This window comes from Propithecus coquereli, unplaced genomic scaffold, assembly GCF_000956105.1.
Source record: "Propithecus coquereli isolate 6110/MARCELLA unplaced genomic scaffold, Pcoq_1.0 Scaffold89, whole genome shotgun sequence".
Lineage (NCBI taxonomy): Eukaryota > Metazoa > Chordata > Mammalia > Primates > Indriidae > Propithecus > Propithecus coquereli.
The window spans coordinates 8,681,434-8,708,974 of NW_012155173.1; the positions used below are offsets into that span (position 1 = coordinate 8,681,434).

The 27,541-nt window shown below is 42.0% G+C and overlaps 1 protein-coding gene across 1 annotated transcript in view; it reads left to right on the plus strand.

Moving 5' to 3' along the window:
* Positions 1-448: 448 nt before the first annotated feature.
* Positions 449-27,541, plus strand: part of LOC105826415 (tenascin-like) — a gene marked incomplete at its 3' end in the record, with an annotated part of 39,369 nt that continues 12,276 nt past the window's right edge. Inside the window, exon 1 of the mRNA XM_012664388.1 lies at positions 449-742. The remainder of the gene's footprint in view (positions 743-27,541) is intronic.

Genomic DNA, 27,541 nt, shown 5'->3' on the forward strand with positions numbered 1-27,541 from the left:
CACCTGCTGAGAACTAATCCTGGGTTATCTCTTTGCTGGCCCAGAGAAACCCTAAACGCCCCAGGCTTTTACAGGGCTTTATCTCCTCTTTCCAGGAACTCAGCTGCAGTTCCAGCGCCTTCTCCGCTTTCTCCAAGGAGCCACTGAGCAGCTGCTGCCCTGAGCCAGGTGAGCCGCGGTCCCGGGGAGCCTGAGCTGCTAGTCCTGCTCCCTCTCGCTCGTCTCCTCGGGCTTCTGTCTCACAGTTAGAAAACCCGCGTGCGGAGCAAAGCAAAAATCACACTTTACTAACAACTACTCTGTGTCTGTCGAGGGTAGGAGGCGGGGGAGCAGGAATTCCTACTTTCGCCATAAATTGTATGCAAATGGGTTCCTTCCGTGGCCGAGAGCCAGGAGCGAGTGCGTCTTTCATGAGCTAACCCTGTTCCGCTGGGAGGGCTGTTCCTTTAATTCGCCAACTGAAAAAGTGGGAAAGGATGTCTGGAGGCGAGGCGTCCCATTACAGAGGAAGGAGCTCGCTATATAAGCCAGCCAAAGCTGGCTGCACTGGCCACAGCCTGCCTACTGTCACCCGCCTCTCCCGCGCGCAGACACGCGCCCGCGCCTCTAGTCGGCACAAAGACAGCGCGGCTGGGGGGACTCTGGGGGCCACGCACGTGGGAACCCGCCGCTGCTCTCGCCCAGGTACTTCTTCCACGGACCTGGCTCACTCAAGGATCTAGGTCTCTCCCACTGCGGAAAGGTAAGTCTGATTCACTCCCATCACCCAAGATCGTTACGATGTCCTGTTTGCATTCCTGGTACCAAATGGGTTGTGGTTTTATCGTTATAAAACTTTTGCTTTATTTTCACCGCCGGCAAAAGCGGGAATGCGTTGTTGGTTGTGATCAGATGCACCTTACTGTTCCTAACTTGCCCCCCTCCCCAGGCCCCCCGCCCCCGTCTTTCATTTTTGTATGTTTTTTTAGCTCTATGAATACTCACACTTGGAAGGAACTTTTTGTAAAATTCTTATCTCTGCCGTTCTGCATAGGAAAGTAAGAATTTTCTCTTAACCCCTTGCCTGGTCAATTCACCTGTGGATATTCTTTCTTTGAGAGTTAGGGAAGTAAAGTTTTAAAGGGGAGTTTCCTCATAAAATTACTCTGGGATGGGTTATGGGGAGAGCGATATAGCTTTAGAGAGAACAACAAAATTTCACATCCAAACAGCCTTTACAGTTCACAAAGAGTTTTGTACCGTCCCCTCATTTGATCCTCAGCAGCATCCACCCTGTGGTCAGACAAGCAAAGAGATGAAGGCTGGGGCAGGAGAGAGGAGGTGACTCCTAGGGCCAGTCCAAGAGTGGTGAACCCCAGCTTCGGTTCTTAAGGGCGGGGGGATGTATTGTGGATACCTCCCGATTCGCTGATCTCAGGTGGAGTACACATGAATGTTTGGGGTGCCTAGAGCTAGTGGTGTCCTACATCTTCCCTTCTCACCTCTCATCACAGAAAGCCCTGAGGAACAACTTCCCCCAGTTAGGGAGCCGACCTCCCCACTGGTGGATTTTGGAAAGCACACAGGGGCTCCTCTCACCCATCAGTGTTGAAGGGTGATTAAGAGCTCAGGTTTCCAAGCCAGAGGCAACTCTGTTTTTCTCCACCACCACCGTGCACATGACCCTGAGAAAAGCCCATAATCTTCTGGGACCTCAGTTTCCACTTCTTTAAAATGGGAACAATAACGTCTGTTGTTATGAGGAGAATGAGGTATAAAGAGATTGGCAGTGAGTTGCTCAGTAACTAGAAGTTTGGATCATCATTGTCATTGCCAAAAACTGCCATCACTCTGGTAGTTAAAAGAGGCACTTAGCCAATTGTGGATTGTTTCTTGTGCGTTCCTCAGCCTGCCCCCAGCCCCCGCCTTTTTATCTCGCCCAGTCTGGGAGCGTCTTACTAGGCTGGCGACTGGCAGGTTGGAGACTTGGCTGTATTTTACAAACAGGAGGTTGTGTTGGCACAGCCGGGGAGAAAAGGTAGCAGCCCAGGGCTGGATGTAAATGTGTTCTGATTCCAGAATGTCACTAGGTTTTGGGTTTAGGCACTTGCAGATTCTAAAGCTGTCGGCTATAAAGTGCACTGCTACTGGGGACTAGTTGGAAAAGCTTTCTGTCCGGCGGGAGAGCAGGACGGGGCGCCTTGCCTACAGAATGAATGCCTCTTTTTCATGTTCTTGTGGACCTTTTCTCCCTTTTTTATGGAGCTTTCCCATACGTGCTTTAGAAACGAAAACTGCTGCCCACCCCAGCCAGTTTCCACCTTGTCCTGGGGTATGGCGAGCCCAGTTCAGGACTGGGAAAAGTTTGTTCAGTCCTAAATAAACTAGTGGAAAGTGTGCTGGCATCATATGCATCTGAGCCCTTTGCAAGAGATACAAGTGAGTGAATCTTGGCCCTGTGCATTTCAGGAGGATGACTGAGTTTGGGAGAACAAAAGGGTACGTGATGTGAGTATTTTCTGGGTGAATTGGATAAAGATTGAAAGGGGTATTGCCAAGCTTTACAGTCATTGAAGATATTTTTTTTCCTCTGTGCTTTATTTAAACAACTTTGCTTCCCCATCTTATCTGCCACTAACCACCCCCTCCCCCCACTCCAAGAAGTTACTAACTCCCAGCCCTTAGCTTTGTCATTTGTATGAAGAGGATGACAGTCTATATCCCATAGGGCTCTTGCTTGCAACATTCAGATGAGATAAGACATGGTGAACTCTTGACACATAGTAAGGGTTCAATAAATGGAGGCTTTTCTTGGTTTTTCTGCTTAGCAATTTACAAGGATTTGTCCAAGACTAATGTTCTAAGACAATGATTTTTAAGCTTACTTTTAACAATTGAAATATTCATCAAATGTATTTAGGGTGAAACCTGAGTATATGACAGGTGAATGGGGGGCTGCTTTGGTTGACATGGGGTCAGAGGGTCTAAAACTAACTCCATTGCTCTTAGCCTCTGGAACATTTCTACAGAACCTTAACAACACGAAACACAGTTACAAATCACGAAGCCAGGAAGTGTGCATTCAGGTCGAAATTCTGCACTTCAACGGGAATGTTTGCCCTTCTGAGTCACCTTCTATAACAGGAGTAGGAGCAATTCCCCAAGTAGTGCAGTAGACAGGAGTATGTGTGAGAAGTTTAAAAGGCTTAAGCAAGGCTGATTATTTTGATTAATTTTAATGACAGTAATAGCCAAAATATATGATGAGCCTACTCTCTAATCTATAGGCTCTTTCTGGACATCATCTCACTAAATATCCACAACAGGTCTCTGAGGCATGGACTGTGCCTATTGGAAAAAGAAAGGTCTTGGTGAGCAGAGAGATTGAGTAACTTTTCCAGAGTCCCAGAACTCGGAGTGAGGAAGCCAGGTTGCAGACCCAGGTCACCAAACCAGAGACATTCTGCCATGTTCTTTCTGAGTGCTTCTCTGCTTCTCGTGCTGCCATTAGAAGGAAAGCACTTCCTTTCTGACTAAACATGCCCCTCCAGGCAGACTGTGGCCACCCATAAATTCAGCGGTAGCCTGATCATATAACCAGAATGGAATCTGGAAAGGGAATTCAAGCTGACAGAATGAAAAACATATCCCCCTTAATCCTACCCTTTCTAGTGCTTACAGTGAATTAAGAACACCTATTCTCTCCTCTCCCTAGATTTCTATAGACATCTAGCTGTGCTTTCTTATAGAAAAAAATATCCAGCTAACCTAAAGCACAAGCCCCTCCATACTGAAGCCACTTCAGTTTGAAATGTAAAAAGTAGGTTATAAACATATAGTTGGCTCTAAATATGCAACCTCTTTGTGATGATAAAACACACAGCCACACACAAAGTTAATATTGAGGGCTATGTAACACATATGTGATGGGAGGGTTTGCCTATGGTTTCTCTTCTAATTCTCACTCTAACAATGCAAATTATGAATTACTGGCTCCATTTTATGGATAGAGAAATAAAGGCTCAAAAAAATTAAGTGACTCATCTGAGGTCTTTCCATAAGTGAGGGGCAGAGCTGGCTTTGACCCAAGCTTTCTAACTAAAACCCGGCTACTCTTTCTGCTATGTTGTGTTGCCGCCTGAAGTCAGGCTGGGCTGACTGAGTGTAGAAACCTTAAACAGTGTCTTGGTGAATGGCCAAGATGGTAGAGAAGCCCCCAGCTGGCATTGGTGTCTATTGATTTTACAGAATAGCCCTGCATGTATCATTTTTCATGGTGCTCTGGAAAGGTCGGCTCATGGTGGTGCAACTCTCTGCCTGGAAACAGAAAAGTTCAAATTTCAGCCCCGGGAGAGAGAAGAATGAAACTAGAGGTAGCAGTCAGGTCACTACTGCTGATTTTCATTCCAGAAAAGTAGGCACACACTTCTCTGTGCTCTATAGGCAGGAGCCCTGATTGGGAAACCAGAGCTGTACCTGCACCCTCTCTGAGAGCCAGGTGAGTGGCACATCTGGTTTTAAAGGGGCTGACTGGGAGACAGAGTGAAATCAGTGTGCCCCAGCCTCAGGACAGTAAATCCCAGGACCTTCAGGAAATGGTTGTAGCCTCCAAGCCACAGATACAAATTCAACAGAAGACTCAGAGAGGAAGATTAGGATTCAAGCACCTCTCACTCTGGGAAGATGTCAGGGAATCCCCTTGAATCTAATCCTGGGCCACTTTGAACACCTTCAACATGTGGGAAACATTAGATGAAGGCTGCCTTCCAAGGAGGAAAATCCCCTCAAACTGTGATGAAACCAGCCCCCTGCAAACCCCGGGCAATAATTTTGCCCAATACAAATGACAGCGGTGGCCTTACCTCCCATAGCGGCCATACGCACCTTGTGACATCTTTATAGAGGAGAAAAGTCCACATACCTACTTGATTCTTACCCTGGTGACCAGATTTTTTTTTTCAGTTATGCCCATAAGCCGAGAAATTCTTTTCCCTTTCTCCTTATCTCACATGTCCAGCCTCTGGTCACCATTAGCAACAACACTATCATCACTGTCTTTGACCCTCCACCATGGACTGAAAGCAGAATGCCCATGTTGAAAGCAGGTCGTGAACGGAAAATCCCTTCCATGGGTATTTTTAGTCTACTTGTGAGTGGAAATTTTAAAAATATATATATATTTCATGCCAAGTTGTCTCAGATTTTTGAAATTTCCTGAAGTCCACGGATTCTTAATTATGTAGCCATGGTAACTCAAATAGCTCTGATTGGTCCTTTAACCCTCCCCAAGTACCCTATGCCAAGAGCCAGAGATATTTCATAAGTTCTGAAAGTAGACAGCTTTGCTTCAGAATTAACCACTGTTCACCTCTATCCCTAGAGCAGGTGAGCTGCTGCTAACTTCTACAAGAATGTGTCTAAAATGTTCTCCTAGGAGGGACCAGGGGATAATCATACTAGCTAACATTTACTGAGTACTCCACAGGCATCATGCCAGTTCATCGTCAGCCACAGTTTCCAGTAGGTATCATTCCCCTGCCCCCAATAAAACGTGGGGAACTTGAGGCTGAAAAACTTTAAGTGGCTTACCCAACACCACACAGAGGATGATCGGTGGAGTGGAACTCACACCCAGTTGCCAGTCCTGAGAAGGTGGTTAGAACCATTAGGGTGAGTAAGTGGTGCTGGCACCATAATTCTATTCATCTTCTGACAAGAGAGAGGGCAGACACAGCAAAGCTAAGAAAGAGTCAAAAACTTGTCTTTCAGACCTCATGTTCTCTTCAGCAGGGTGGCATTTTGCTGTCTTCAACTTGCCCCTTCAGGTTTCACATCCTGCAGAAACTATAATTAAATAATCAGGGTATGATTCCTAGTGTAAGATGTTTTCCCTACTAGACTGTGAGCAGCATGAGGGCAAAGCCCCACCCACAGCGCATCCCTCCCACCAGCCTGAGACCTGAAGCGTAGACACAAATAAGCAAGTGCTGCCCAACTGAAGCTGTGCTTGCCCTGCAGGCTGCCTTAAATCCGCTCTTCCAGCTCTTCTCTGCTTCTCCCGCTGACTTCTGCGTGTCATGATTGACCCCACAATCGTCTCCTCTGCCACAGTAGACTGTATGCCATTGGAGGCAAGAGCATCAATGAGGCAGGAGCTATGTCTGCTGGAGTTTGTTTTCCCCAAAGCCTAGCCATCTGCTGGCGGGTGTCAGGCCCTCAGTGACTTATTGTTGAAGAAACTCTCTGCTGTCCCCAAGGAAATGGGACAGTAAGAGAGTTACTTGGGAAATGGGATGGTAAGATAGCTTTGCCTCTGCAGTTATTTTTTGCACTGCTTTGGTGACTCTGTTCTATGAATTATGAAGCATCTTCCCATGCAAGACATTTTTAACAAAGTAGGACACTTGTGAATTTGTAAAATTATAAGGTAACTTTTCTGTTTAGCACTCTCTGATTCTTGCAGCTAGTATATATTATTTTACTGGGGCCTGGGAAGATTGTCACTTGTACAAAGCAGAAAGTGGTGGCATTGGTGTTTCTCCTCAGGCATAACTCCCCAAACGCTGCTTCTCTCACTGCACCACATGGCTCAGGAACTAGTCCCACTTTCCAGGTGAGAAAAAAGGTCCAGACAGTAGGCTACTTGCTAGAGGAATATTTACATTTTAAAAGGGCAGGTAGGTAGTGAGGGTAATGCTTAAAGACATGAAACAAATGAGTGAATTACCAGTGGTGGACTTCAGGAAAGGCAATACTTTGGAGAAGTAGCAGAGCTCAAATTTCATCACCCAGAGGTGTGCAAAGGGGTAAACCATCCCTAGTAGCTTAAGAAGAAAAGATGGTAGAAACTGAATATTAAGTGTAAGATATGGAATATTTTTGTTCAAAACTCTAAAGTTACAGACACAGCATAGGGAAACCCTGGCTGATAGCAGTGCACTGGGGAACTTTGCTAGGCACACAATGAAATGTGAATGTATGTAACAATACCTGCAGGAGTAACACACTACAGCCAGAATGAGAGCCCAGAGCTCCACTGGTCCCTGCCAGCCAGAGAGCCTTGGGAACACTACATCCAGTGTAGGCACCAAGATACAAAATAATAACAGTAATAGTAAAAGAATAAAAAGGACATGAGTACATCTAAAGAAGGAAGACATGATTTCCACCTGGGAAAAGATAGTCTAATGGCAGCAAATATCTAAGGAGATTTGATGCAACAGGGGAAGTCCACCTGCTAGGGAGCTCCAGAAGCCAAAAACAGACCCAGCATGGGGAGAGTCACCATTAGCACGGACCCCAGTGGAAGTGGCCTACTTTCTGCGATGCCCAGGGTCATGGGATGGTCATGAGGAAGTCAGTGCAGAAATGTTACAGAAGAGTGCTCTAACTTATAGGTCCGTTGTTTAAAAATTAAAAAAAAAAAAAAATCTCTCTAGAACCTTTTGAATGTTGAAATGAAAAGGCTGATGGACAGCCTCTAAGCCGGGAACTTGCACCCTGGATCTGAAAAGGCGCCTCAGAGGTGATTTGGGAGTTGCCATGAAGGGATGGGAGGCCAAGTGTGGGGCTCCACTCAACCTTACTTCAGCTAAAGCCCCCGCACTTCTGTCCTTTTTGTACACTGAGCTCCCTCATGAAATTTCATTTGAAGAAAGGATTCTATGGCAAAAAAAAAAAAGTTTTTATAAATCGCTGGCCTAATTTAATGACCCTCGTTTTAAAGAGGGTGAAAGTGAGACGAAGAGAAGGGCAAGCTCTTTCTAAGATCTCCCGCCAGTTGGCAGCAGGGTCAGGGCAGAATCCTAGGTCTCCTGACTCTTCCTCTTGGAAGCCAGGGACAATATAAAAACCTGCAGAATTAAGACATTTTTTGGAAAAGAAAAATGCAGAGTCTTATTCTCTGAACAGCCTTCGCTCATACGGAGTGAGCCACGGATAACTAATAACTCTGTATTAGTTATCTACTGCTGTATAACAAATCACCATAAAACTTAGTAGCTTAAAACAAGTCACGTATTATCTCATAGTTTCTGCAGGTCAGGAATCTGAGCATGCTTAGCTGGATTTTCTGCTTCATGGTCCCTCATGAGGCTATCATCTCAGTGTTAGGCGGGATTGGGGTCTCATCTGAAGGCTCAACTGAAGAATAATTAACTTCCAAGCTCATTGATGTGGTTGTTGGCTGGACTCCACTCTTTGACAGCTGTTGGTCCAAGGCCACCCTCAGTTCCTTGACATGTGGGGCTCTCCAACAAGGCCATTTACTTCATCAGAGCCAGCAGGGGAGACAGAGAGACTACAGGCAAGAGAAACATCACAATCTTGTGTAACCTAATCGTGGAAATGTCATTCCATCACCTTAGTCATATGGTGCTGGTTAGGGCCACCCCATGCTCAAGGGGAGTAGTTACACATGTGTGGGAATACCAGCAGGCAGTATAGGTGGGGCCCTCTTGAGTCTCCCTGCCATAGCCTCCAGCAATCCACGGTCACCAAATTTCTGGCAACCTCTTATCAATAACAAGTCTACTCAACCCATCTGCACTCTATTGATGAGGAATCAATAACTATGGCAGCCACTAAGGTGGACTTGGTCTTATTTAAGCTTTCTGTCCATGTGTAAGGTAGAATCTGGTGTTTTGCATTAACTATCGTAATTCATTGACTAGCCATAATTTCTCTTGAATATCACCCCAGGGCAGGGTCTTCCAAGGCAATGACTCCAAATGCATTTCATTCAAAAGTAAGCCACCTGCCCTGCAACCTGTTCCTCTCAGCGGATGTCATGAATAGTAAAATCTGGGATTAATTCCTTTTTCCCTTACCACCCCTGACATGCAAAATTATGCAATCTCTGCTGCCTTGACAAGTCAATCTGTTCGCTGCCTCCCCACTGTCTCCACCATCACCCATTCCCTCCATCATCACCCCACTTCAGGCCTGGGCATCACACAACAGGCCACTGCAACAGCTCACCCATTGGCCCCCTTCACCCCAGCCTTCCCCTTCAATCCGTCCCTAAACCTTGGGTTGTAGACATCAACAATTCCTAGGCCCCAAGATTTCCAAATGGTCCTCTTCTGCCCAAAGGAAAAAGTCAGACCCCAGCGTGGCATTCAAAGCTTTGCATGATCTGCTCCTAGTCTCCAAACAGATTCCGTACTTCAGCTGTAATTCATGCTCTTCACACTAACTATTTTATGCTTTTTTGTCCTTAAATACCATTCCCTCTTGCCTAGAATATCCTTCCCTATGTTTGTCACCTTCTCATATTCTTTCAAACTGCAGTTCAAGTACCACCTCCTCCAAGTGGGTTAGACACCCCTTTCCTGTCATCCCATCCCACCCCACGTTTTCCCCACTATCTCCCTTACCATTCTGGAGTTATGCGTCTATTCATAGGGCAACCCCTCCAGACAACGTAGTTCTTAAAAAGGAGAATTTGCATCTAGCTTATCTGGAACCTAGCATAACTGGAGTAAAATTAATCTTCAACAACTGACAAGAGTCCTTGCTGTGTCCCAGATTTGGACATCCCCTTCCTCACCAGGGTTTATTCAGAAAGCCAAGAACTTGCAGTTGTTTTCACGCTTCACCCTCCAGGCTTGCAACTGTGCAGAGTGATGTCACAACATGTGATTAGAGGGAGCCATCCCAGCCCTGGGATGGGAAACCGTCTCAGGACACAGACTTCAAGGAATGTCCTTGCTTTCAGAGGTGGCCCTCAGAATAAAAGCATGGATTGCTTGGGATTTGGAAAAACCAGTACCAAGGACAGAGGAGTCCTGTCTGGGGATTTGAGGCTGAGTCACAAGAGATAGCTAAAAATCTGGAGGTTATAAAAAGGATCAGTCAACAACTGGTGGGAGAAATGACAGGCTCAAGGGAGGGATGGAGACAAAGAACTCTCTGTCCTAGGGCATGGAGAAATTCACAGCCCAGGGGAAGGAATGAGTAATAGTTAAGCATACAGCTTTGGCATCAGAAACCTCTGGGTTCAAGATATGTTTGCTTGCTGTGTGAACTTGGCCACGTTACTTAACTTCTCTAAGCTCATTTTCCTCAGCCATATTAAAAGCAAAATAGTATCACCTACTTCAGAAGGTTATTGTGATGATTGAGTGATGTCGTGCATGTGCATCGTTTAGCACAGAAACTGGCACTCAGTGTAAATGCTTTACTGTTATTGTTTGTTACCTGTCGCTGAAATGGTTGTTGGTGGTAAGACCCCACCAGAGAGGCAGTTCCTAAAGTGTGTCCTGTGGAACAGCATTCTCATGAGTGGGCCAAATTAGTTTGGGGAACAGTTGACACTGTGTCCTGTTCTTGGAAATTCACAGCTCATATGTCCATTCAATACATAGTTATAAGGGCTGGCAATACAATAGAAAACAAAACAGGTAGCATCCTTTTATTTATGGAGTTTACATTATAATGGGACATTTTAGCTCATACAAGATGCTATAACAAAATACCATAAACTGGGTGCTGTATAAACAGCAGAAATTTATTTCTCACAGTTCAGAAGCCTGGGAAGTCCAAGGTGCCCATAGGTTTGGTGTCTGGGAAGGGCCCTCTTCCTGGTTCATAGATGGTGCCTTCTGTGTCCTCACATGGCAGAAGAGGCAACACAGCTCTCTGGGGTCTCTTTTATAAGGACACTAATCGATTTGTGAAGGCTCTTCCCGCTAACCTAATCACCTCCCAAAGATCCCACCAGCCAATATTATCACATTGGTGATTAGGTTTCAACATACGAATTTTGGGGGGACACAAATATTCACACCATAGTATGGGGGAAGGTAGACAATACAAGAAAATCAAATGAACTTATAGTAAAATTTCAGGTAGCAGTAGATGCTAAGAAGAAATATAAAACAAGGTAAGGGAATAAACAATGACTGGTGGCGAGAGGGGTACCTTTAGATAGGGTGGGACATGGAGGTGCTATTTGTGCAGATATTTGAATGAAATGAGAGAATGAGCTCTGTAGGCAATGGCTACAAGTCTGGGTTTTATTCTGAGGATGATTAGAATCCAATGGAAGGTTTGGGGCAGTAGAATGTATAATCTGAGAAATCCTGCAGCAATTAATCTGTTCAGCTTTGGTTAACACAGTATCCCCAGACTTATTTGAACACAAATACCTTTTTCCACAGGACGCCTACCTAAAAACATCTTGGAACATAGTCTGGGAAATTCTGCAGTAGAGTACAAGGCTTCATAGGTTTTAAAGGGACTGTAAATTTGCTCTCACTCATCTAGATCTACAGTAACAAGTCAAACAAACCACTTGGGCTGAAATAGGCATGCCAGGCAGGAAAACCTAGCTCTAGAGGTAGAGACAAAGCAGGGTGTCATCCTAATTAGCAACTCGTTTTGGCTAAGACAATCGAAGAGCACAGCCAGGCCTCAGCAGACTCTGGGACCCCCTCTTAGGCCAATGGAAAGTTGCCAACATCTGCCCAGAAACTAATTAGCGTTTGCAAACAGTACACCTTGGCCTAAGCATTCTCCAAAGAGGAAGCGTATAAAACTTGAGATCCAGCCAGAGACTCTGGGAAAAAGACAGAGGTCAAATATTTTGGTGCTTACACATGGACAGCCACCAGAGAGTTGCTGAAAGTGTAGGAAATAAAAGGTGAAAGTATCCACTTGGACTCTGATCTCTTTCTTTATCAAGCAGTGCAAATTTGAGTTTTCACCATATATGAACTGAAGTAATCAGGCCGGTATAGTTCAATGTAGTTGAAAGCACAAATTTTAGACCTGCAAATCAGAGTCCAAAAGCTGGCTTTGCCTCTCTTTTTTTTTTTTTTTTTTTATTTCAGCATATTATGGGGATACAGATATTTAGGTTATGTATGTTGCCCTTGCCCCCCGCCCAAGTCCGAGTTTCAAATATGTCCATCCTTTGGGTGGTGCACATTGCACTCTTTGTGTATGCATATACCCGTCCCCTCCCCCCTCCCCCCTCCCCCTGCCCAACATCCAATAGATGTTATTCTTATATGTGCCTCTTAAAGGCAATCTCTGAACCTCCCTGAATCTCAATTTTATTCCCAAATAGGCATAACAATACCTATCTTACCAGGTTGTTATGATGAATGACAAGATAAATGATAGCATGTATAAAAAGCATTTAGCATAAAGATCTGCACAAAACAAGTACATAGTAGGCATTCAACAAAATGTTAGTTTCCTTTCTGTTTAGTTTAATCTGTATTTGGTTCTATAATAGAAACTGTCATTTGTTGAATAACTACTATATTCCAGCAGGGGTCAGCAAACCATAAGGAGGAGGCCTATTTTTGTAAATAAAGTTTTATTGGAACATAGTCATGCTCATTCATTTATGCATTATCTACAGCTACTTTCTCTACAAGAGCAGAGTTGACTAGTTGGGACAGTCAACTGCAAAGCTGAAATATTTAGTATCTAGTCATTTTTTTCTTTCTTTTTTTTTATTTCAGCATAGTAGAGGGGTACAAGCATTTAGGTTACATATATTGCCTTAGCCCTGCCCAAGTCAGAGGTACAAGTGTGACCATCCCCTAGACAGTGTGCACCGCACCCATTAGGTGTGAATATATCCATCCCCTCCTCCCCTCCAACCTGCCCAACACTCGATGAATGTTACTACTATATGTGCACATAAGTGTTGATCAATTAATACCAGTAGTATCTAGTCATTTAAGAAAATGTTTACTGACTCCTGCCAGTCAATGTGCTAAATCTTTATACTTAATTTCCAATCACCATAACCTAGCAAGTTGGATATTATCATATTTATATATAAAGAGATTGAGGCAGAAATAAAAGTTCATCTACCAAGTCCTCCTCCAAAAACATAATGCCAACCCTATACCTGAAGGAAGCTTAGAAGAATGATTAAAGATGGTTCATTTGTGTGATTCATCTTCTCTTTGCCCCTGCCTCCCTCTGACTTTTATTTCTCTCTGGCTAAATTTCTTGACTCTGCCATATGCTGAATTAAATGATCCTGTCTAGAAGGACTTCTCCCCATTCCCTGCTTTCCTTACTTTTGCTTTTTGTTTGTTTATTCATTTCAAAAATGAAAGTGGTAATTTCCAGACCCTCTAAAATGTTCTCATGCCTTGACTGATTTCTTGGGAACTGTACTTTTTTTAGATAGTGCATCGTGTGAGGCCCAATTTTCCAAAAATGATAGATTTTTAAGCTCCCCGCTCTGCTACTTCTCACTTTATCTTCCTCTCACTTAACCTCTCCAGGCCAGGCTCGAGGAGAGCAGTCTTTCCCTGGGGCCTTCAAAGAGTTGCTTGAGACATAGATACTGTAGTGCATTTGGCTTCACGCCCTTCCCTCAAGTGCCAAAACTGTAAATAAAATAGTCGTGTGCACCCCAATTCCCCAGCACCACCCTCCCACATTGTCCCATTTTAGGAATCCAGCAACTTTATTTACATTAATCATGTTGGGCTTCCCTCTGATATTTATGCTATAAATAGTAATTGTTTAAATTGAACAATGAATCTTACTTCAAAAGATAACTTGGTATAGCAGAGCATAGAGTTTGGAATTATAAGACTGAGTTCTTCATTCTGACTCAAATACTTGCTGACTAGGCATCTTATTTAACCTTCTCAAGCCTATAGTATTCTTACCAGTAAAATACAAACAATGTTCCCTAACTGATACAGTTGGCATCATGACTAAATAGCATCTGTAAAGTGCCAGACACAGGATAAGTGTTAACCTAGTTGTGTCACTCTTAGTTTGAAATGCCGAAGATTGTCTATCCTGGAGCTTCACATCTTATCACAGACAGGTCATAGTTATGGTATATCATCACTCCTGTCTAATATATGAAGAAATGAGAGGAGAAAGGGTCTAGGATTTGTTCTATATCAGCACTTCCCCTCTTGTGTGCCATCAAACCTAATCCTGTGACATACTTCAAACACAGAATAATCAAGTAAATTTGGGAAACACTCTATAAACTGTCCCTGTCTTGGAGATTTCCAATGAGCACAAATCCATTCATGACCCTGAAAAGTCCTAAAGTGAAGAAAGCAATATAATTTGTTTGACTTAAAATAACATTTAGTTTAAAATAACATTTTTTTCCAAACATTTAATTAGGAAATCTTTTCCCCTTGCATTAATACCCATCAACATGCTGTAGATTACACTTTAGAAAATGCTGCTTAAAGTTACACAACTAAATTAAAGCCAAGTCAAAGGTTAGACATAACTCTTATTTTTTAGGCTCTTGTGCAGCTTCTCTTGCTCTGACCATAAATCATAAAGATGTTTTATTGACTATATTTATTCTGGGCCCTGATGACTGGATCCTTTTGAAATTAGTCCTATTAACTTAGTCATGCGAGCCACCCTTTGACGTCATTATAACACATGAGCCAGTTCACCTGGATTAAGTTCCTGATCCCCCTTTCTAGGTGCATGAGCCTCAGTTTTCTCATCCATAAACTGTAGTTATCTCCAGTGTCTTAGAGAGGATTCAACGAGATAATCCACAGAAGACACACACAGCAGCGCCTGGCACGCATGTGTTCAACCAATGTCAGTTATTGTAATATTTAAATGGTCCCATTTTGAGAAAGGGAAAGTAGACAATGAAAGTGTGCTTGCTTTACCTGGGATCACACAAATTAATTATTGGAGTCGTCTTAGTTTTCTCTGAGAGTCTGGGGAAATATATTTCAGTCTTAGAAATATATTTTCATCTCAGGAGTTATCTTCTATCAAAATGTATCAAGCTGCATTGAACTTGATTTATATCGGCTTTTGTAATTGCCAGTGGCTCCATCTGACTCCTGCTGCTGCAAACCCCGGTCAAGCCGAATTCCATTCATTTGAGTGTCAGTGTATTGGGTTGGAAAAGATTTCCAAACCCGTCTGGTTCTGCTATGACAAATATTTGGTGTATATATCAACACTCCCTCACTCCGATACCCATCGTAGACACTACTAATCCATGCCAGCTCCTTTTCCCCTTGAGTCCAAACGTGACCACAGAATCTCTCTCAAAGTAGCTCCAGGTAGCTATATTAGCTCTTTGACATTGAAATATAATTGTTATCCTAAACCAATTCCACCTCTTAACCAATGCCTGAACCGCCTCTACAATATTACTCTCATTTTTAATATGCCCAATGCCGTAGAGCTCCCTATAGGGGGAAACAAGAAGGAAAGGGAGAGAAAAGAACAGATACTAACATTTGAGTGACATTCATTATTAATATTCCAGGCATTTATAGCTCCATTATCTATTCACTGTCTTAAACAACTCTGGAGAGATTCCATTTTATAGTTGAATAAGCCACAATTCAGAAAGTTATAGGACTTTGTCCAGGGCTCCCCAGTAGGTAAGCAAAATGTGATCTCAGATCTTTCTGACTGTAAAACCTATACTCCTCTCTTCTGTCATAGTGACTTCTTATGCATTTTTAAAGTTTTTTGGGACTAAATTTCTAGCATTGAGTGGCTAATAACAGTTCCATAAAAGTCACCATGTCACAGAGCCCCAATCTGAAGTTTTTTTATTTAGGGTTGTATCATCCTGTAACCTGTCCTTCCTAGATAAAGTTCTTTAATTTATTAACCTTGGCTTAATAGCTTGAGAATCCACTTTCCAATACTTGTGAAAGAGCCAACTGGATTTCTTAAAATTCTGGATGAAGCCCACAATAGAGGACTCATGTTTTATTGGGAAATGAATTCAAATCGATTTTTGAAACAATTTTCCAGAATTTTACAGGAATCTATATTGTTGCCACTTGGTCAGACCTACTTTTTATTTTCTTTTCTGTTTAGGCAAGAAATAGGAAAGAGAAAGAAAGTGCTCTGCAGAAGTTTTATTTCAAAAATTGAAACCAGACCACACCAGGGCAGTTTGTGGTCTGAATGTATCAATGGATCTAGTCATATTTCATCTGAGCTTTTCTAAGGTATACTAAACCACAAATATGAATCTCATTATTGTGTCTGGATAGAAATACTTTATGGATTAAGATTTGTGGATTTAATTTGGTTGGTAAGGAAACTTCTGTTCAAGGATAGGAGAGAGGAAGCCATGAAGCACCACCAATGCTCAAGCCAAACAACTACAGAAAGAAACACTCCGTATTTGGGGGCTTTTGTACTTAATATTGGCCATTTGACTGGATCTAAAGTGAAATCCAAAATTAAGTTCTACAGAAATATTGCCAAATTAGCAATGGACCACAGGTCACTAGAAACAAAGAGACCCCAGGATTGGAAACTATGCACAGTTGCCTATTTTTCAAGAAAAACTGAGGCATGAAGAGTGGATGTGACTTGCCCAAGGTCACAGAATGAACTTGTTGGTCAGACCTGGTTGGCAGAAGTGGGACTGAGAGCTTCTTTTCCAGATCTTCAATGTATTGTACCTTCTACTACCTGACCCCATGAAAGGCCAAATCTCCAGGAACTTAAAAATAAGTAATGAGGGTAAAAATTCAAAAAGAGGGAGGGTGAGCTGGATTTAACAAACAACAAATACTGCAGTTAAATCGGGAGGGTTACTGACTAATAACCCCGGGTGTTTCCTTCACACCAAAACCAAATTGTCATGGTAAGCGTATTACGGATCTGTTCAAGTCCATCTCTTGACAAAGGAGTTGACTTTGGTCATTCGGAACCTTGTCTCAAAGAAGATAGCTTTCAAAAGCCCTTGGGGTTTTGACTGAAATCTCATGGGAAGGAACCAGGTCTGTCTTGGTCACTTTTGTAACCTTTGTACTTACTATAGTATCTGGCCCAGAGTAAGTACTCACTGAATAACCTAATGAAAGAAATAAACTAATTACAGAATTGAGGCTGTGATAAATTCCTTGATGCACCTTACTTGAGCAGAGATCAGAGAACTAATTACATTAGAGCTGTCAGGAAAATAAGTATTTGTTCATTTATTAATTTCACAAATGTGAGAACTTGTATGTAGAAGTTCAAACCAAGAAATATATTCAGCTTCATTTTATTTAGTATAAATATATTGTGTGTTTACTACATTCTAGACAAAGTGTTCGGTGTTGGGCATTCACAGATGAGTGTCTTAGATACAGTTCCTGCCTTCATAGCACTCACAGTATATAGACAGTCTAACTGGACACAAACCAACTGCTGACAGTCTAACATAAATACAAGATAGAATTAGCTATTTCCTAAGAGAGGGAGGTATGCATGCATAATAAAGCCACCCCAACTCTTTTTTTAATACTATGTGATGGGAATAATATTATATCAATTCCTCAGATAATTCAGAAGAAGAAAAGATGAATTTTGGCTGAAGTTACCTGAGAAAACTTTCCATAATAGATTTTTTTTTTACCTGCGTCTTGAAGGACTAATAGAATTGTTCACTCAGAGATAGCAAAAGGGCCTTCTAGGAGGCTTCAAGGCACCTGGAACTCTCTTCCAATGATAACTGAGCAATGACAGCTTCTCCAAGGTGTCTGTCAGCTTGCTTCATCTCCATAGCAGCCATGGGATGTCTTGAACCTACAGGTTCTGATTCCAGGGACTGATAGTATTCTCCTATGAGCTAGGTGTTTAGAAATTTTATAGACAGAGCTTGGGTCTGATCTTGAACCGTAACTCTTTTCCTTGGCCCCATAGCACAAAAGGCTGCATGAGATTGTGGTTCAGAGCACTGACTTTGGACTCAGAGGGACTTGGGTTCAAATCCTGCCTTCACAACTTAATAGATATTTGAACTTGCACAAACCACTTAATGATTCTATGCTTCAGTTTATTCAGCTGCAAAATGAGGATAAAGATACCACCTCATATAATTTTGTGAGAATTTGAAATTGGAGATTTAAAATGCCAAGTACAAGTTCTGGCAAAATAGATACTTGATAAGTGATAGTTAATGATACCTGTATTACTTTGATTATCCTTGTTATTATATCAACTTCTCCCTGATCTGAGGCCTCTTCAACCAATATTTCATGATCTAAGACCTGGCTCAATTTCCTCAATGCTCTCATTCAGCTGGCACTGCTACCAAACCTTGCCTGTATATCCTCTTCTAGTTTCTGAGATTTCTGGGAACAAGGGAAAGCTGCTTACTCAGCCGTTTTCCCCAGCACCCAGCACATTGTGCATCCCATAGTGAGTAACCAGAAATTAGACCTTAAAGAATCTTAACATCGATACTCTGACTATTGGCTGGGGAGTATGCACCATGCTCCCAATCTGCAGTGGCACTTAAGAATATCACAAATAATAAATCCACAACACATGGATTTAAAAGCAATTTCATTTTGTGATGCTTCAGGAAGAAATTGTAAGCTTTGTGATTATAAAAAACATGTTTATCTTCTCCATTGTTGTATACTTCATGCTTAACTCAGGGCTTGGCATATGGTAGATATTTAATAAATATATACTGAAAAGATGGATAGTTGGATGGATGGATGGATGGATGGAAAAGCGAAAAACGCTACAGAAACAAGAAGTCTAGAAATCTCTTAACACAGATACTCTCCAAGATCCCACCAGTGATATTTCTCTCTGGAGACCAATACAATGACCTCATACTAGAAATTACTGGAAGACTTTCATATGAACTTTTAAAGATTTTCTTTCAAGATTTGCTGAGGTATAACCGATAAATAAAAACTATATACATTTAAGGTATACAATGTGATGATTTGATGTACGTATACATTGTGAAATGACTACCAGATTCAAGCTAATTAACACATCCATCACCTCATATAGTTACCTTTGTGTATGTGTGTGGTGAGAACACTTAAGATCTTCTGTCCTAGCAAATTTGAAGTATACAATACATTATTATTAGCTATAGTCCCCAGGTTGTACATATGCATTTCTTTTTGAAGCCTTCCCAGCGGTCCGGAGGAAGAGATAAACCTCAATCAAATTCCTTGACCAAGAGGCAAGATCTCTGTGTTGTAATATCATATTTATCACTAATTAGATGGAGACCTTCTCTGGGTGTTTCAGTTCGGTTATTCTCTTAAATAACCAGATACACGGCATATAAGTTTCATGTCATATACTGCATTTACTTGATTGGATGTGGCTTCCTGGAGCGATAGATCCAGAGAAATTCTGCAGTGGAGCGCCTTGGGAGTGGTGTTGCTGATTAGCAGTGTGCGCCACGTACACCAGAATGATGCCCAAGAGTGCCACGGGTTTGGACTCAGCAATCGTCTACAGTTGCTTCTAAGTCTCGCTCAAGCATGATTTCGACTCTGTAATCTGATGTCTGTCTGTGTCTTTGGAAAGTACTGAGAAGCTGGGCCAAATGTTTCCCGTTAGGAACATAGTCTTGAAAGACTAAACCACAGGCAGTGTGTTCTGGAGAAAGCCCAGGCTCAGCGGCGTGGACAACCAACCCAGTAGCGGCACTGCCTCAGAGAAACCTTGGCCAGGGGACTGACCTCCCAGAAAAGAGCCCCACCCCAGGCTCACCCGCTTGCTTTTCTTGCTACTGAATTAGAATAGATAGGCTATGAGGGAAACCAGGGCTGTAGCCACAGCCTCTTCACTTTCCTGAAAATTTCAGAGTATCCCTGTCACTTGACAAACCGGAACACTTAGATTTATGCACTTCCATGGAAAAAGCAGCAGTGGGCAAGAGAGGGCTCCCCAAAAGTCTCTTATGAATCTCTTTCTTCAGAGACTAGCTTTCTGCTAAGTGCCTTCTCCAGACAAAAGACACAAGTAATCATACGATACACCAGTACACACCAGTTACTAAGATTTCCTTCCTTTTAAGTGGGCTAGCTGCTGAGTAGTTTGCCTGCATGATCTCATTGATCTCATCTCTCTCACTTGCAGTTGGAAGAACTGTTCTTATGGGGTTGATATTGATGTTACCATTTTACAGAAAAGAAAACTGAGGCTCAACAAGGCAAAGTTGCATATCCAAGACAGCTACTAAATGGAACCCTATGGAGACACCACCACCCAACTATCTTTTACCTAAAAAAAAAAAAAAAAAAGGTGATTCTATATGGTTCAAGCTAATAGCAAGTGGCAGAGGATCTAACAGTATTTGATTCTAGAGCAGATATTCTCAAACATCATCTTGATCAAATCGATATTTGTCAATTTTAGCATTTACCATTCTTCCCAACAAATATCTGCTTATATGTCTGCTTTGTATACTGGACTATGAACTCATTGAGGGCAAGACCTGTCCATCTTTGGTTTCTGAAACACCCTACCACCCCCGGACTACCCCATAGCCTGTTCTTATACTTGTTCAATTCATCTCTATTGAATGGCAAGAATAAATCATTTTTAAAATGAATTCTAAGTCCTCTGGGGTAATTGCTAGCTCTCCTAGCATCTCAACTGGGCACCGGTTAAGCCACCATGCCACCTAAATGGATAACTGTTTCTCGGAGCTGGAATTCAAACACCTGGGGCATGAAGGGTCTTTAGCTTGGCAGTTAGAGTTTTCCCAATTCTTTTATGACACAGGTTGTTCTGGACTCACTCAACTGTGGGGATCAGATGTCCTTGGAAAAAAATCCACACTTACGGCTGTTTCCTGGCTCCTCTCTCTCCCTGACACATTCCAAAAAGGAATTTATGGATGTTGGGAAGGACAAGGGGTGAGGAATTTCTAGAACATTTAAGAACGCCCATGTAAGCAACTCTGCGCTTGACAGACTGTGCACAATAAAATTCTTGTGCCTGTAAGCGGGAAGAAAAATTTTGTCTGAGCTACCTCATGTGTTGCGAAAATGATGTGGAAACAAATTCATCTGCATTTCTAAACAGTAGGAATCCTCCTTGTCCCCCCAAACCTAGGATAATTCATGTACGTGCCTGAGTAAACAAGACAAATGTATTCTGCGAGCTGCTAAAAATGAAGTCATAAGTAACTAATTCTGAAACATGATTCTAGCCAGTTGGAAGTTTTTTTCTTTATCTAAAATTGAAATTGTTTATTCTCCAGCTGTGACCAGGGAAAAATTCAAAGATTGTTGATTTCTTCATCCAGCAATGGTCTTTGTCCTATGGTGAAGTACCTAAAAATAACTGTTAGATTATTCCATGCTGCTTCCAAAAGGTTAGCTACCAAACAGCTCTACTGTGTGTGTTTTTTTTTTAAAGAAAAAAAAGGAAAATTTGATAATAAGTTAAGAGGCACCTTAAAATATAAAATTATAAACTCAAAAGCCATTAGGACATGGCTGGCATGATCCTGGCCTTGGTTGCCCAGTCTGTTAAATGAAGTGTGACCTCGTGGTAATGTTCTAAGTAAAACTCTGTAATGCCAGACTCTGGAGAAATCTTCCTACACTGGTAACATCTAATACCAAGGAAATTGAAATAAAAAGATTAAGTCCCAACCCCACCTCCCAAAAAAAAAGGCTCTGGGACCATTGTTTTTATCTTTTTAATTTTTTGTAGAAGGCAGAGGTCACAACTGTAGCAGGTATTTGGAGGCCAAGAACTAAATGCTAAAGCCTGTGTTCTGCCCAGCCTTCTCTACAGATGCCTGTGCACAGTTAGGCACCTGGCTATGCAGACGTGAGACACTGCTTACGGGGCTAAGTACCAGCTCTTCACACTGACCTTTAATGTCCTTCTCAATGTGGCTTCTACCAGCTCCAAGTAGTCTCTCCATTTCTACTCCCCTGTGTAGTATTTTACACCCCAATAGAATGAGACCTCTCCATATTCCCTACGTGCACCCCACCTTTGCATGTATCAGGCACCCATAAAGAACAGCTTCTGCTATTACTGTCGTCTTGCCCATTCTTCTCATCACCCACATATTCCAGTTCCCTTGCCTTTTCTCATGACATTTCTTCTTTCCAGACTGCTGTAGTCTCCCATCTGTACCCATTCACCGGAGTTGTATCCATCTACTTTTCAGAATCTTGCCTATCTCAAATACCACTGCTTTCAAGGTGTTTTTCTTGATCCCCTCAAAACAGAACGTAGCCTCCCTTCCCTTTGAGCATTAATGGATCTAAGTTGGCCAGTCTCTTTTGTTACTTATTATATCATTATTATAGTCATGACTGTATCTCTCTGAGTCCACCCACTCCTTCTGGATACAAGGTTTCCTATTCTCTATTTGATCTGCTATTGTTATTATTGCTTCTGTTATTATTAGCTACCATATATTAAGCACCTACTATGTGCCAGGCACTGTGCTAATACCTTAACATGTATCTTCCCATTCCATCCCATTCTCCCATAACACTAAATACTATGAGATAGACACATGTATCCCCACGCAGGAGATGAGCTTCAAGTGAGATTCAAGGAGGGAGAGAGAATGGCCACAGGTAGCCACTACTAATGTGGAAGAGCTGAATTCTAACACAGACCTATTTTACTTCAAAGACTAAACTCTTTCCCCAACACCCCCAGCTGCTTCATAACAGAAATATTTAGATGGCTGAAGGAAATGGGCTGAGTGCCCCTCAGACTCTGGAGCAAAGAGGTGCAGGGTCAGCAGAAGAATCAATGTCATGGGTTGTCTTTGACGAGCTCTACCAGCTTCTAAGGGAAGGCTGAGGCAGAGCAGAACGAGGTGTTATAGAGAGCCAGAGTATCTCAGCTTTGGTTTGATGTGAGGAGATTCCTATGGGACACTAAGGTGTGCAGGGAGAGGAAGAAGATATTTCCCAACCCAAGGGCAGGAAGTGGGAAAAGATGCTGACCTGGGACAAGGTGGTTATCTCTTCAGATTTGAGGAGGACAACAGCCTTAAACACCATTCTCCACTTGTACCCGGATATGTTCAAACATGTGAAGTACAGAAACCACAGTGCACATGCATGCTTGCTTATGTTTAAGTGAGTTGCTTAAAAGATGCCATCTTTTCTCCCTGGTTGCCTGGCACCTGTGTCTGAGATGCTCACCCATTTTCATTAGACAGGAAACTTAACAATATCAGAACTTTCTTATAGACTCTCTTTGACCTCTTTGAGCCTCAGTTTCCTTGTTTTGTATCATGGGCTTAATAAAATCAAGCAAGCTTCAAAACCAGTACTGCTCAATAGAACCTCCTGCGATCATGCAAATGTCCTTTATCTGCACTGGTCTGATACTGTAGCCACAGGCACATGTGGCTATCAAGTACTTGAAATGTGGGTATTACAACAGAAGAATGAGAATTTTAATTAACTTTAATAACCACATATGGTGTATTAGACAGAACTGCTCTAGACCAACAAACTCAAAGTTTTTTACCTCTTCTTAGACCTCCTATCTCATGGGGAAATGGTGGAATTTTTGCCACCAGATTAATTATGTTTTGAGATGTTAACAGGAATGGAGACACGTAGAAGTTCTCACAGAAATGATTCCACAATTCATTCATTTAGCTCTAAAAATTTCTTTTGATAAAGATAGAAAGCAAAGTCTGATCCACATGTGTATTGCTCTGCATTAGGTGTGTTTGCTGAGGCAGGCTACAGAGCAGGACAACATGCTTAGCTTGGAAGTAGCTTTGTCCTGGGTATGTGACCCCAGTACTCTATATATTGAGACAATGCAAAGGCTGCATATCTTCCTGATGCCCTCCTTTGTGATCATTAACTTACCAGATTTTCTAATTTTACCATAAAAGATACACACGTACCCTTAGATATATATGTATATGTGCATATCTTCCAGGGCATACTTCATATTTGTCTAGGTACACTGACAAGTGTCTACTTCACTACAGAACTCTTATCCTTGCTTAAAACCAGACCTATATATGCCAACATAGGAGTTTATAGGTTTAGGAGAAAGAAAATTCTAGAAAAAAATATTAATTAAAGTCCATACTTTCCACTACAAAAGCTTCCCTTTATTGAGCTCTTGATGCTGCCAAAGACTGTGCCATTCCTTTTGTACACGTTATCTCATGCACTTTTCACAACCATCCTATGAGGACACTCTTACCACATTTATTGATAACCAGACTCTGGCTTATGGTCTTAGATAATACCTTGCACAAGGAAGAGGAAGTGGTTGAACAGTGATTCAAACCCAACAGAGTTTGTCTACAAAACCTATGCTCTCCAGCACCATTTGATTTACATTCTGGTGCTTTGGAGCTTGCTGAATTCTCAAAGAAGCCCTTTCTATTGGGTGACAATTCCAACTTCAAAAATCTTTCTCCTATTGTGCTGAAATTTGCCTTCTTGTAACCAACCCTCCCTCCCTGCCTCACCCCCAGCACATAAACACACATACACATTGGTGCTTGTTCTGTCCTTAGGGGCTACAAGAGACAAGCCAGCTCCTGCTTCACCAGGACTTATACACAGTAACCCTGTCCCCTTCAACCCTGGTTTTCTCAACTGCAGGATAAACATGCATAGGTTGGCAGTCCTTCCTCTTATATTTCCAGACCTTTCATTGCTGATCATTTCCTATAAAGATAAGAATCTGCTTGTGCTTTTTAAAGAGTCTCTGCAGAATAAATTGCTCGTTCTGAAATATAAAAGCTCTACTATCAGAATACGATTCTTCATGTCTAACCTAAATATCTCAAACTGCAATCTCAAGTAATTTTCCCTAGGTCCATCCTCAAAGGAGACATAAACCAGCCATTTGTGTGCACAGGAATATTTTACATTCTTAAAGGTCATTTACTTGCTCCCTAACTTTTCTCTCTCTCGTATAAATATTTCCAGTTATAGTAAATTTATCTTCATAAGGTTTACCTCCTCCCCCAGCAGTGACTTCTGCAACTCCTCTTTGATCTAGATCCAAGTTGCTGCTGAGTTCAAGACTAGATTCAGCTAGGAGGTCAAGCTCAAGTTTAAGCAAAGGGGAGGCTATTGATGTGGACTCTTGCTGGGTTTTGTTCCCAGAAGTGCAACAAAATAGCAGCTACTGTTTAATGAGTGCCTACTATGAGCCTGACACCGCACTGGATGCTTTATGCACAGGTTTCTAATCCTTAATTTTCTCTGAAACGTTTTTGACTCCTGTTTTATAAATGCAGTCATGGCTTAGAGAGCGTAAGTAGCTTTCCAAAGTTACAGGGTTAGTGAGTGACATTTGAACCCAGATATGTCTAATTCCAAAACCTAAGCATTTTGCACAACACTGAAACTATGATGAGTTTTCCCCAAAGTACAAAACCATCCACCCCCCTCAGACCGCTGTGAGCCAACTGGGAAATACACAACCCACAAGAATAACATATGCTCCCCCAAACAATGCAATATTTGGCTGTGCACTGCACAGCTCTTAAATACACAGTGAAAAATTCTCACTCTACTCACACTCTGGTCATTATTACCCTAAACTCATTGCCTTGGAGTCTCAACTAGCAACCCTAATGGCTTTTTAGATGGAAATTTAAGTCATTTAGCAACACACACAAAAGTGCTGGGTAGAAGTCCAAAAACATTTCAAGCTTGGCCCATGGCCCTTCCTCAAAAAAAAAAAAAAAAAGAGGCAAATGTAGAACTATTAAGCATACTAATGAATTTAAGCCAAGTTGGGAGAAAAAAAAAAAAAAAAAAAATGCTAAGAGTTGATAGGAAGGGGGTGGGAAAGAAGGACCTTGTGAAGGTGAAAAGAGTTAAAGCAGCCATTCCAAGAGAGTATGCAATCAATAAATATTTGTCCAGTAAACAAACAAGATGGCCACATTGGTTTGAGAGAAGAGAACATGCCAAGCTCTCCTCTCCATAATAATCCTCATTCAGTAGCCTTACCTATATCCCAGCCCCACAAATGGTTGTTTAGGAAACAAATTTGAATGAGAAAGCATGCTCAGAAGATTGTTGGTTTGTTTTGTGTTGTTTCTTTTTGGTTTAACCAGGGAGTAAATGCCTATTACATAAATAGTTGCTAAAATATCAATGTGATTATAGTTAGGATGTGGTGAGCGTGTGGACAGGACATTCTTGGTTAAATGCACAGACTGCTTTCTCAGTCTCAGACCCTTGACCAGTTGTGTAGAAATGCTTCTCTGTTCAGTTTTCCCTGCCACATCTGTTCTGCAAAGGCTTTCTGCCATCAGGATGGAGGTGATCAGTTGGGATTGTGTGGATATATTCTATCGTTAGGATAAAATCTTTCTGGAAAAAAAGGTAGAAACTTACAGGCCAAGGGATCCAAATACCATAGCTGGTTGACATAAATAGCTAACTTAGAATGGACTAGGGTAAGACTAGCATAGGCAGAGGGAAATGTCAATTTGTGAAATGGCTTATTAAAAACCAAATAGCTCTTCAATTATTTTTTTGAACTACATTGAGTTGTATTTCCCAATTAAAAGAGGATCATGAATGACTTTATGTCATATAGAGATCATTCTCACATGCCTCCAAGGCATTATTTTGGTCAATATCATAATACCCAAAGTTTAGCTATGTCTTCCTATCTTTACTGCATTTTTCAACTGCCTGTGACGACTCCCCTGTCCTCTGCTGCTCAACTGCCCATGGGGTGAGTAGCATAAGACAGGTGGATAAGCAACGTCACAAAGTGAGAACTGTTTCATGGGAGCATGTTCTCCTCCATACTCTGTTTCCGTCTAATCCTTCTCACTATTGAAAGCTCAGCTTAAACTCCATCCTTTCCAATAAGCCATGCCATATCATTCTCCTGACAATTCTCTTTATATTTTCAAATTCCATAAGCAGTTATATTCTACACCACATAATAAATCCCATGCATTCTTTCTTGCTTTGTTCCTACATATTGAATGGATGATTTCGTTTTCCTCTCGATTCTATTGTTAAGTCCTCTAATGGTATATACTTGGTTTTCTATTTATTTCTATCACCCATAGAACTCTGGTTATTGTGGAAAACTCAGTAAGAATTCTATAAGTACTTGATGGGAGAAGACACCAGAGGCTTGTGGTGGACATCCTTTCTGAGCCATCTCTTGTCGTGAACCTCAGATTGGATGACTGGTTCAGGAATGCTCTGTCTGTAAACGGGGTTTTTGAAAGTTTTGGAAATAAATCAAGGAGAAGGGAAACTGAGGTCCAGAGAAGTAGAATGCTGTGCTGACAGCCACATAATTAGTAAGAAGCTCGGCTGGGATTAAAGCTCAGTTTGCCTTCTGGAGTCCTTTATTTTAACCTCTGCCTCTCATAACAGAAGAGAACCAGTAGACGGTGTTAAACCCAATTTTGAGGATCGGTAATAAGAGGCAGTGTAGTAATTCACTCAGAGGACTTAGCTAATAAATCTTGAAGACACTAATGAATACGTAAGTGATCTCTGTGTCATTCTTTTAACCCTGCCATTAGCCATTATGGTCTTCACTGTACAGAAAGTGAGATAAGGCAAAGAGAAGTTACATAACTTGCCCACAGGCCGAGACATACAAACCCATGCCTGTCTTATTCCCATGTTTTGTCCTTTCCCCTATACCCTGCTCTCTCTCTAAATCTCCTGAAGTTGAGCAGTGTGTGAAGTCATTACTTCAAGATTGCAAAATTCTTTTAGAACCATTTTATAGCACCACAACAATGATGATATAAACAATGAAAGATTGTCAGGAGAGCTTCAAGCACAGGGATACGAAATCAAAATTCACTTGGGGCCGGGCGCGGTGGCTCACG